Source organism: Saccopteryx leptura, chromosome 3, assembly GCF_036850995.1.
Source record: "Saccopteryx leptura isolate mSacLep1 chromosome 3, mSacLep1_pri_phased_curated, whole genome shotgun sequence".
In the NCBI taxonomy this organism is placed as follows: domain Eukaryota; kingdom Metazoa; phylum Chordata; class Mammalia; order Chiroptera; family Emballonuridae; genus Saccopteryx; species Saccopteryx leptura.
In genome coordinates, this window is record NC_089505.1 from 340,948,056 (window position 1) to 340,960,221 (window position 12,166).

At 33.6% G+C, this 12,166-nt stretch overlaps 1 protein-coding gene across 49 annotated transcripts in view; it reads left to right on the forward strand.

The window, feature by feature from the left end:
• Window positions 1-12,166, forward strand: part of RIMS2 (regulating synaptic membrane exocytosis 2) — a 644,704-nt gene that overhangs the window by 362,582 nt on the left and 269,956 nt on the right. The gene's annotated exons all lie outside the window — the stretch shown is intronic.

Below are 12,166 nucleotides of genomic sequence, written 5' to 3' on the forward strand. Positions count from 1 at the left end.
TATTATTGAAACGTGAGATGGGTACTTGTTCCTTTGGATGGTATTCATGGGGTCACTTCATCTTTATAGGATCAGCATGTTCCAAGTTTAGCAACATTTTTTGTTAAGTAATGGAGAAGTGATTAACATTAACCAAACATCAGAAGTATAAATTTATAAGCCTGAATGTGATATTATTTATTAATCATGAGAAGTATACCTGTCAATATAACAAATAACTATTATGGTATGGACCCTGACGAATAGAGGATTAAATTATAAATTATTTGGCTGTTAGTCAAATAGAGAATTAGAGAAAGAAAAGAATTATCTTCTCTCCTTTTAAACATGCTCATGACTAGAATTTTATATTCATTAGTCCCTTGTATGTTGATTGTATTAATTGAACACTAATTTTATAGCACTCATTTTTCTTCAGTCTCCTCACAGAATAAACACCCACTCACCCACCCTTATTTGCAGTTGCCATTACGGCATCATTTATATTATTCGTTGCAATAATTTATTAATTACATTACCATGAGTTTTATATTTATTAATTTTAGAGTGTCTAATCTTTCTGACCACTGTAATCTATGCAGTATAATTCTCTGTAAATCACAATGTAGGATGATGGGTTACTATATGAAGGTTATTAATTAACTTGTTATATACTAATTTTTATAGTTGAAGTTTATAGGCTCCTAATGCTAGCCACCATTGCCCTTTCTTACAAGATTGTCCTTATCTTTATTTACTTCAATTGTTATTGTAATAAGGAGTAGGTCTAATGACTCTCAATATCTGAAACTGAAATCTACCAACAATTTTCACTCTTTTTCATCCGTAGCTAATTAAGAATAGTTTACATGTTCTGTATAGTCTGGTTAGCTGTATGTATTATGGATTCTTATGTAATTAATTTAACTTAATCAGTTTTGCAGCTTTTAATATTTCTATCCTCAAATGGCTCTATTGTTATTTAATCATTAAAATTTACCCATGGGTAATATAATGGCTTCATGTTGTATCATGTCCGAACTAATGAAATTCTCAATATTGAACTTATGGCTAAATTTCATGTTTTACACTAAAATGTTACCATAATTTATTAGCATAGTGTAGGAGTGAAGATAGGCAAAAACAGTTACATATGCATAAAAGAAAGAAAGATTAGGAAATAATACTTAGGAATAGTCAAATTAAGGACCATTGGCTAAGGATATATTACTCATCAATGGCATGTTCAGTTAGAGTATAAATGAATAAATATAACAATTATTTAAAGATTTATTGATTACAAGGACCTTTTTAAAGGATTTTCTTTATATAGATAGTAAATATTTTATTTATTTATAAATATGTTTTGCTTTGGCCCTGGCCTGTTGGCTAAGTGGTAGAGCGTCAGCCCAGCATGTGGAAGTTCTGAGTTCAATTCTTGGTCAGGGCACACAGGAGAAGCAACCATCTGCTTCTCTACTCTTCCTTCTCCCCCTTCTCTCTCTTTCTCTTCCCCTCCTATATCCATGTCTCACTTTGAACAAGTTGAGACCAGGCATTGAGGATGGCTCCATTGCCTCACCTGTGTGCCCTGATCAGGAATCAAACCCGGGTCATCCCCATGTGGGGTCAATGCTCTACCACTTAGCCAACTGGTAGGGCCTGAAGCCATTCTAAAAATAATTTTCTCATGGATCTTATGGTTAATATAAATATTTAAAAAATATTTTTGAGATGGGAGTCCTTTCAACTTTGATTATGACCTTTGAATGATTTCCCACATAAAGAGATAAGTCAAGTCTCACTCTTGAACCAATTGAGCCATTGTTACCCAACCACGGTAACAATTATGCTGACTTCAAATACCATAGACTAGTTTTGCTCATTATTTCACTTATTATAAATGGAATACTCACACACATATATAAATTTTATAGAAGTGGTATTATACAGTATATTAGTTCACATCTGGTTTTTTTTCTTACCAGGATGTTTATGAGATGCATCAGTATTGTTGTGTATAAATTCAACTTATTACAATTGCTATATACAGTTTCTTTCTATAAATATACAACAGTTTATCCTATTTTTGGGTAGGCTATGAAACCTATTTTTCTATGTGAATTCCTATGCCTTGCTCAGAGGTAATCACTATACAAAGGAGTTGGTTATCTTGGCTTTTGAATCTGAACTAAACTATTTACAAAATTTGACATAGAGTTGTTTATTAGATGCCTTCCTAGAAAGCTCTAATGTATAAGTAGTTAAAATCACTGGCTTTGGGAATTGAATTGTTTAATTAATTTTTAAAAATGTACAATTGATTGATAGTTTGCCTTTAGATTTTGGCTGTTCCTAAAAGTGCTTTTGTGAACATTGTTACATATACCTTTTTGTTAATCATTATTGTCCATTTTGCTATGAATGTATCTAATAGTAAAATAGATGGGTAATAGACTATGCATATATTCAATTGCAGTAGATACTTTTAAACAGTTTCCACAGCTGTATGGATTTAATACATCCTGCAACAGTGAATGAGGGTTTGAGTTTCTCTTCATTTTTATAATTGGTATTTTTAGTGTTTTTCATCATCCATTCAGGTAGATATGTACTGTTATCTCATTGTGGCTTTAATATGCTTTTCTCTAATAATTTTTCATAGGTTAATTGACCATTTATTTATTTGTTTATATGAAGAGTTTAATTAAATTTCTTGCCTAGTTTTCCTTTGTGTTCTTTTAATTGATTTATGAGACTTTTTAAAGTATAGATTTGAATTTTTTATAAGATAAATGTATTGCAAATGTATTCTACTCTAAGGTTGCCTTTCCACTCTTTAATTGGATTTTTTTAATGGGAAGTTTTTAATGTTAATGTATTTTAGTTTTTAATTTTTTTGGTGCTACTGGTTTTTTGGTGTGATGTTAAAAATATTTATTCTCTTGGAGATCATAATATGTTCCTATGTTTTTATCTAGAATAGTTCTTTTTCCTTTCATTAAATGGATGTAATTCATCTGCAATTGATTTTTGTATATTGTGGGAGGTAGGGATCAAAACTCATTTAAGCAATGGATATTCATTGAGCCATCACATTTATTAAAAAGACTATGTATATGTGTTTAAGCTTTTGAACTCTATTCCTTTCTCTCTTTTTTTTGATGTTCATCTTTTAATATTTTTAAAATTTAAAATTTGTAATTAAAAATTATTATTTTATTAAAAATTTAAATTACTGTTGGATTTCAATATTATTAGTTTGTATTAGTTTTAGCTGTACAGCATAGTGGTTAGCCAACCATATATTTTACAAAGTGTTTCCTCTGATATTTCCAGTACTCAATGGGCACCATACATAGTTACTACAGTATTACTGACTATATTTTATAAGCTGTACTTTACATCCACATGACTATTTTGTAACTTCCAATCTGTACTTCTCAATTTCTTCACCTTTTTCACTCAGTCCCCAGCCCCCAGCCTCTCTGGAAACCATCATTCTGTTCTCTGTATCTGTGAGTCTGTTTCTATTTTGTCTGTTTTGTTTATATTGTTCTCTAGATTCCACATATAAGTTAAATCATATGGTACTTCTCTTTCTCTGACTGACTTATTTTCTCTTCTTATGCCAATATCAAACTGTCATAATTACTTTAGCTGCATAATAAATTGTGGTATTTGGTAATATAATTAACTCAACTTTGTTATTAATCTTCATGGTTGTTCAAGAATAATATCTTAATCTTTTTCACTTACAAATAAATTGAATATCAAATAATGACTTTCCAAAATCCCCTTGGGGGATTTTGATTTAAATTACATTGATCAAGTTGGGGAGAGCTAAAATATCTTCCTGGAGTGGGAAGAATTCCATTCCATAGGTTTTTATATCTCTAGATGATATATTTATAGATTTCAGTGTACAGTTTTTATTTATTAAACATATAACTAGGAATTGATTTAAATTGATGCTTATATACAGAAATAAAAATTATTTATTAATATTAAGTGAAGCCTAGCTATACATTATTTTGAATTTTGATTTGCAGTATTATGTCCTTTGTGAAGAATGACACTTTTCCTTTTTCTTTCAAATTGCTATACCTTGGTTTTCATTTTCTTATTTTTTAAATTACATTGATTTTTACATTCTAAAGTAATTTTGCATTCTTATAATAAACACAGCTATCTCACAATACATAATTATTTTTCTTATCTCAGTATTTGGTCTGCTAATATTATATATAGAATTTTGCAGCCATATTCATGAGTGAGAGAGATGGTCTTTTGGTAACATCCGTATTAGCTTTCGTTATCAGTGTCTTACTGACTTCATAAAACATTTAGGAAATATCTTTCTTTTGGCATTTGATGCTCTTTTTATTGTAATATTTTTGTCAAGTTTTGTTTTTGTAATTTTATTTATTTATTTATTTTGTGACAGAGACAGAGTCAGAGAGAGGGACAGATAGGGAGAGAGAGAGAGATGAGAAGCATCAGTTCTTTGTTGTACCACCTTAGTTGTTCATTGATTGCTTTCTCATATGTGCCTTGACTGGGGGGCTTCAGCAGACTAAGTGACCCCTTGCTCAAGAAAGCGACCTGGGGCTCAAGCTGGTGAGCCTTGCTCAAACCAGATAAGCCCGTGCTCAAGCTGGCCACCTCAAGGTCTCAAACCTGGGTCCTCCACATCCTACTCCGACTCTCTATCCACTGTGCCACCGCCTGGTCAGGCAAGTTTTGTTTTAATATTATGCTGATCTTAGAAAAAGTGTTTGGAAATATACCCTGATTTTCTGTTGTTTTAAAAAAATATGTACATTATTGGTATTACTTTTCTTTAAATGTACAGAAGTATTCACCATTAAAATCATCAGAATTGGCAATTCTTTTGTATGTAGGTTATGATTTAAAATTGCAGTTTCTCTACTAGATTTGAAAATCTTCAGAATTTTGTACCTTTTTGTATCACTTTTGTTAAGTAGCATTATTCTTGTAATTTGAACATTTTTCCAAGTTTAAAAATAATACTTGCATAAAATAGTTCATAATAACATTTTATTATCTACTTAATGTCTATTGGATGTATAATGATGTTCTCTTTTCCCTTATAGTGGACACTCCAGGTATACCACCCATGTGTAGGCTTTGTACACCCTCCTGTTGTAGTTGAGCCTTGATTGCTATTGGCATATCAATGGAGGGATTTGCCCACAGGCCAATCAGCTGGAAGGACTGGCTGTGACCACTAACCACCGTGCAGTATCAACTGTGCAGGGGCACACCCCACAGAACAGGACTTACTGTACTTCATCAGGGCTGTGGTGCCTACTGAGTCTGCCCCTTGAGTGTGTCACTCGTGGAAGTAGTTGGGTGGTACTTGAATGCGGTCTTAAGCTATCTACTGAGTGTGCTAGCTCTAAGACCTCTCAAGAGGTGCCAGCCAAGGTTAGCCACCATCTGTATTTTTCCTGTGTTCAACTGAGGGCCACCCAGCATGAGCTACAAAGCAATCTTCACATGACTAATGCTTGTGCTACGCTTGGAGATACCCAGGTGAGGCCAAGCTGTAAACCAAAGCCAGTTGCTGCTAGTGCTGGCCCTGTGGCCACTTAATGACAGATATGGGGCATGCCAAGGCCAGATGCTGCTTGTTTGAGAGATTTTAGGACATCTAAAACGTGAATCAAGACAGGCCATTTGTATAAAAAGCTGCTGAAAACAGCTTGGATTGGCTCATAAGTGGGTGGGGCAGGTCTCAGGTAGTCACGAAGGTAGGGGGAACACTTTGATCTCAGATATGGTGCCCACTTGCTCTCTCTGTTGGGTAGTTAGGAGGCTGTCTCAGAAAGGTAATAATGACTTTTCCAGCACTTTAATCTGGCAGAAAGCTTCCCCCTCCCCCAGTTCTCATCTTGATGTGGGACAATTCCGTTCTGCCCCATAGGTTCCCTAGTTCATTTCAAACTACTGCCCCAACACTGGAGCTCAGAGAAAGTGAGTTTGAGTAAGTCTATACATGTGGGCCTTTTAAGAGGAGATGCCAAGGACTCCAGTGCCCTTTATATCACTCAGCTACAATCCCTGCTTGTTTTTGTAGCCAGAAGTAATGGAGATATCTCTTCTTGGTGCTGAAACCCTGGGCTGAGGGGCCTGCTGTGGAACCCCTAACTTCTCAGGGAAGTACTGCCACAGCTGAGATATCCTTCTTGATTTTTATCTGCTACATGTGGCTGTTGGACCAGCCTGTTCTTGTCTCCGTCTCTCCTATCAGTCTTGATGTGGCTTCTTCTGTAATTCCCTAGTTGTAGGACTTACTTTCAGCCCAGTTTCAGGCAACTCTGAATGGTGGTTGTTCCATAATTTAGTTGTAATTTTGATGTGGTTGTGGGAGGATGTGAGTACCACATATACCTAAGCCACCATGTTGACTGGAAGCTATGGTCAATTGATTTTCAACAGAGATGCAATCAATGGGGTAAACAATCATCTTTTTAATTAATAGTGTTGAAAAAATTGACTATCTACATGCAAAAAGGTTAATTTAGACCCTACCCCAAAATTAACTTACAATAGATCATAAAGTTTAACTGTAAGCCAAGACTAAAAATCTGTAGATGAAAACATAGGAGAAAAATCTTCATTACCTTGGGTTAATTAGAGGTTTCTTTAATATAACACCAAAAGCACAATTTATAAAATAACAAGGTAATAACATGTTCTTTATCAAAATTTTAAATATCTGTGCTCAAGACCCATTAAGGAAGATTAAAAGATGAGCCATAGACTAGGAGAAAGTATTAGCAAATTATATATTTGACAAAGAACTTGTATCTACAAATTTTAGCAAGCCTGTTGGGAAGTTGGAATTCTCATGTATTTGCTAATGGAAATGTGAAATGGTATATATAGTCCTTTGGAAAACAAGTTGGTGGTTTATTAAAACATTAAAAGTAACTTTATCATATGGCCCAGCAATTCTCCCATTGGTATACACCAAGGTATTCAAAGTGAGTGTTATTCAAAGATTTGGACATGGATATTTACAGTAGCACTATTCATAAAGGTCTAAAAGTAGATATAGTCCAAATATCCATCATATGCAAATGGTTAAATAAAATGAGATATCCATACAGTGGATAACTTTAAATAACAAGGAATTGATTTTGCTATTGATACATAATACAGCGTAGTTGAACCTAAAAAATATTATCTTAAAAATTGCCAGATACAAAGGCCAACTGTTGTATGATTCTATTTATTTATCATGTATAAAAAAAGGCAAATGTATATATAGAGATTAGATTAACAGTTGTCTAATCAGGGGTAAGCAGGGAGAGTGACTACAAATGAATGTGAGGATTCTCTTCAGGATGATGGAAATGTTCTAAAATTGAACTATGATGACATTTATTCAACTCTTAAATTTTACTGAGAATTATTGAATTATACACTTAAATTTGTTATAAATTACATCTCAACTTAAAAAAATACAGAGATAAAATGACAAAAAATAGATTAAATCTCAATTACTGTCAGATTTTAATACTCATTTCTTAAATATTCATATAAGATGGAGACAGAAAATAAGTAATACTGCAGAATATTTGAACAAACTTTTTTTTTTTTTAATTTTCCTTTTTTTGAAGCTGGAAACGGGGAGAGACAGTCAGACAGACTCCCGCATGCGCCCGACCGGGATCTACCCTGCACGCCCACCAGGGGCGACGCTCTGCCCACCAGGGAGCGATGCTCTGCCCCTCCGGGGCGTCGCTCTGCTGTGACCAGAGCCACTCTAGCGCCTGGGGCAGAGGCCAAGGAGCCATCCCCAGCGCCCGGGCCATCTTTGCTCCAATGGAGCCTCGGCTGCGGGAGGGGAAGAAAGAGACAGAGAGGAAGGAGGGGGGGGTGGAGAAGCAAATGGGCGCTTCTCCTATGTGCCCTGGCCGGGAATCGAACCCGGGTCCCCCACGTGCCAGGCCGACGCTCTACCGCTGAGCCAACCGGCCAGGGCCTGAACAAACTTATCAACTACTTTGACCCAGTTAACATTTATAAAACATTACACACACATATATATTTCTTCCTATGCCTTTAGAACATTAACCAGGATAAACCCCAAACTGGCCAAATAAGTCTCAATAAATTTAATAGAATCTAAGTCATACAGAGTATGTTATCTGACCTCAATATAATTAAATTAGAAATCAATAACAGAATCATTTTTTGAAAATCTTCAAGTACTTAGAAATTAAATAACATACTTCTAAACAACCACGAGCAAATAAATCAACGACAAGTTAAATTATATTGAACTGGATGAAATGAATATACAAAATATCAGAATTCATGGAATGCAATGAAAGCAGAAATTTGGATGAAATGAATAGCAATGAGCACTTGTTAACCAAAAGAAATGAAATGTTTCAAGTCAATGACCTATTTTCACCTTTACAAAATATAAAAAGATAGCATAATTAAGCCTAAATTAAATAGAAGAAAGGGAATAATAAAAGTTAGGACAGAAATCAGTGAAATAAAAACAGAAAAGCAATCAAGAAAAGTAAGTTACTGGCTGGATTGCTCAGTGGATAAAATGTACCCCTAGCACACCAAGGTCTTGGGTTTGATCTCCAATCAGTGCATTTATGAGAAGCAATCAATGACTACACAACTAAATGGAACAATTAAAGTGGAACAATGAGTTAATGCATCTCTCTTTTCCTCCCTCCCCCTTCTCTCTCTCTCTCCCTCAATCAATCAATGGGAAAATTAAAATAAAAGAAAATTAATGAAACCAAAGATTGAATCTGAGATTAATAAAACTGATAAACTTATAAGAATAATGATCAGAAAAAAAATAAAAAGAAAGAAATAGAGAAAACACAATAATTACCAATATTAGGAAATGGACAGCTGTAGTCAGATTTTACAAATATTATGAGGATAGTAAAAAAAAATTTTAAATAACTTTATGCTAATACACATGACAACATAGATGAAATCTAAAATGTCCTTTAAAGACAGAAACTAGAGGTTAACTAAGAAATAACTTGAATATTTCAATATTTATTTAAGAAAAAGAATGTGTGGTTAAAAACTTGCCCACAAAGAAAATTCAAGGCCCAGATGACTTCACCAATGAAATTTACCGAACACTTAAGGAAAATATAATAGCTACATAATAACTACACAGACTCTTCTAGAAAACTGTAACGTTGAGAATATTTCCCAAGTTCTTTTATGACTCAAGCATTATCTTGATATTGACTGACACCTGACAAAAATGTAGTTAAAAAAATATGCACACCTTATATATATTTTAGCCAATTTAGAAAATTAAATTTAGAATGATATAGCAAATTAAATTCTATAATACAGGGGTCCCCAAACTTTTTACACAGTGGGCCAGTTCACTGTCCCTCAGACTGCTGGAGGGCCGGACTATAAAAAAACTATGAACAAATCCCTATGCACACTGCACATATCTTCTTTTAGAGTAAAAAAACAAAACGGGAACAAATACAGTATTTAAAATAAAGAATAAGTAAATTTAAATCAACAAACTAACCTGTATTTCAATGGGAACTATGGGCCTGCTTTTGGCTAATGAGATGGTCAATGTGCTCCTCTCACTGACCACCAATGAAAGAGGTGCCCCTTCTGGAAGTGCGGCGGGGGCCGGATAAATGACCTCAGGGGGCCGCAGTTTGGGGACCCCTGCTATAATACATAGAAAAGGTAATATAGTGTGACCAATAGGTGTTTATCTAGTAATGCAATATTTAGCATTTGAAAATTAATGTAATGTTATTCACCATATTAAACTAAAATGGAATAAAAAGACATCATTATTTCAAGAGTAAGAAAATCATTTGGCAAAATTCAGGTAAATAAAAACACACTATGAATAAACAAAATCATATTCTGTGCATACTCAAACATTCATGAAGATAATTATTTTTTTCTAACAGTGACATATCATACTATTATTCTGTGCACTCTGCTTTTTATCTACAGTATTTAATAGTGACTATTGAAATTATAACATGCACATTTAACAAAGTAACATTAATTAACCTCTCTACTTCTTTTCCAAATCATATAAAAATTTAAAAATCTAACTCATAACCTTCCTTGTATTATTTAACATATTAATACCATAATTTAACCTCTGCCTCAAGTTAGTAATTGTTATCATTGTTGTCTTTGCGTTTATTCCTTATAGAAAGTTTAAGCATATATAAAAGTCTAGAATGACTTTTATTTTTTCTCAGCACCCTGACCATGTTATTCCAATAATACCTGGCTTCTAACTTTGCACTAAAGCCTTTCCATTTATTTAAATGTTTTTAGTTTGTTAGCAGTTATTATGAGTTGAATTGTCCTCCTCAAAATATGTCACTGAAGTCCTACCTAATTCCCAGTACCTCAGAATGTGACCTTAACTAGAAATAGAGTCTTTCAGAGGTCATCGAATTTTCAATTTTGAGGTCATTTGGATGGGCTCTAACCCAATATGACTGGTTTTCTTATAAAAAGTAGAAATTTGGACACTTATGAAAAGTAGACATGCACAGAAGGAAGACAAAATGAAGACACTTGGAGAAAATGCCAATTTGACTGCAGTGATGCATCTATAAGGGAAAGAATGTCAAGGATTGCTGACAAACACCAGAACCTGGAAGAGACGAGGGAAGGGAAGGATTATTCCCTAGAGTCATCAGAAAGAGTGTGGCACTGCTTATCCCCTGATTTTGGACTTCTGCCCTCCAAAATGTGAGACAATAAATTTCTGTTACACAGTGGGACAATCTACCCAGTTTTTGATACTCTGTTACATCATCCCTAGGAAACGAACACAGCAGTATTTTGTGATTTGGGCATACCTGTTTTGCACATTTTTTTGTGAAATGTATTTCTAAAAATTTTGTGTTTGGATAGTCTTGTAGATAACAGTGACTTTGAAATTAATTTTCCAATTCTTAACTGCTGTTTTCTAAGAAATACAATTCCTTTTATATATTGACCATGTAATTTGCAATCTGCTAAATTTACTTGTTAGTCTTAATAAGTTTCCTTAGGGTTTTTAATTTACACGATTATGTTATTCTTGCTTTCCAATCTGTATACCTTTCATTTATTTTTCTTACTGCATTTTCTGTTACTTAAGTACAGTATTGAATAGATTGGGCTAAAATAAACATCCCTGGCTTATTCTTTGTCTTGGGGAAATGCATTCTATATTTTCCAATTAAGTGTATAATTAGCTGTAAGTTATGTACCTGCCCTCTATAAACTTGAGGAAGTTTCTTTATTACTACTTTGCTGAAACATTTTATCATTGATGGGGTAAAATGTTTCAATTTGTTTTTCTACATCTATTGAAATAATTTTAAACTTGCTTGCATGAATAGAATTAATAAACATAAAGTAAAACTAGAGAAAAACATCAACAATATAATTCCAATATAATTTGTTCTCATTCATTTCTTGGTCAAACAAATAAAACATTAGGGGAGATACCAAAGAATCAAACTACACAATTAACAAGTTTAATCTCATGGTTAAATAAGGAATTCTGCACCTAACAATTCACATTCCTCTATTATATCCATGATTATTAATTATTAATATATTGATACTATTCAATAGTTTGATTTTTAGATGACTGTTAAAGAATTGACATAATGTAATCTACTTTTTTTGCCTGACACATATGGCACAGTGGATGAAGCATCGACCTGGATTGCTGAGGTCACTGGTTTGAAACCATGGTCTTGCTGGCCAAGGCACATATAGGAGTTGACCCTTTCTCTCTTTCTCTCTCTCTCTCTCTCTCTCTCCCTCCTCACTAAAATAAATAAATAAAAAATTTAAAAAATTTTATTTAGAATGTTACTATGTCAATTAAAGAAAGATAAATTGCACCTATACATTTGAAAATTTTTTTTAAAATAAGCACATCTCTAATGAACAGGGGTTTTTTTTGTTTTTTTATTTTTATTAAATTTAATGTAGTGACATTGATAAATCAGGGTACAAATGTTGAGAGAAAACTTCTCCAGATTATTTTGACATTTGATTATGCTGTATACCCCTCACCCAAAGTCAAATTGTCTTCCCTCACCTTCTATCTGGTTTTCTTTGTGCGCCTCCCCTCCCCCACCCCTCTCTCCTTCCT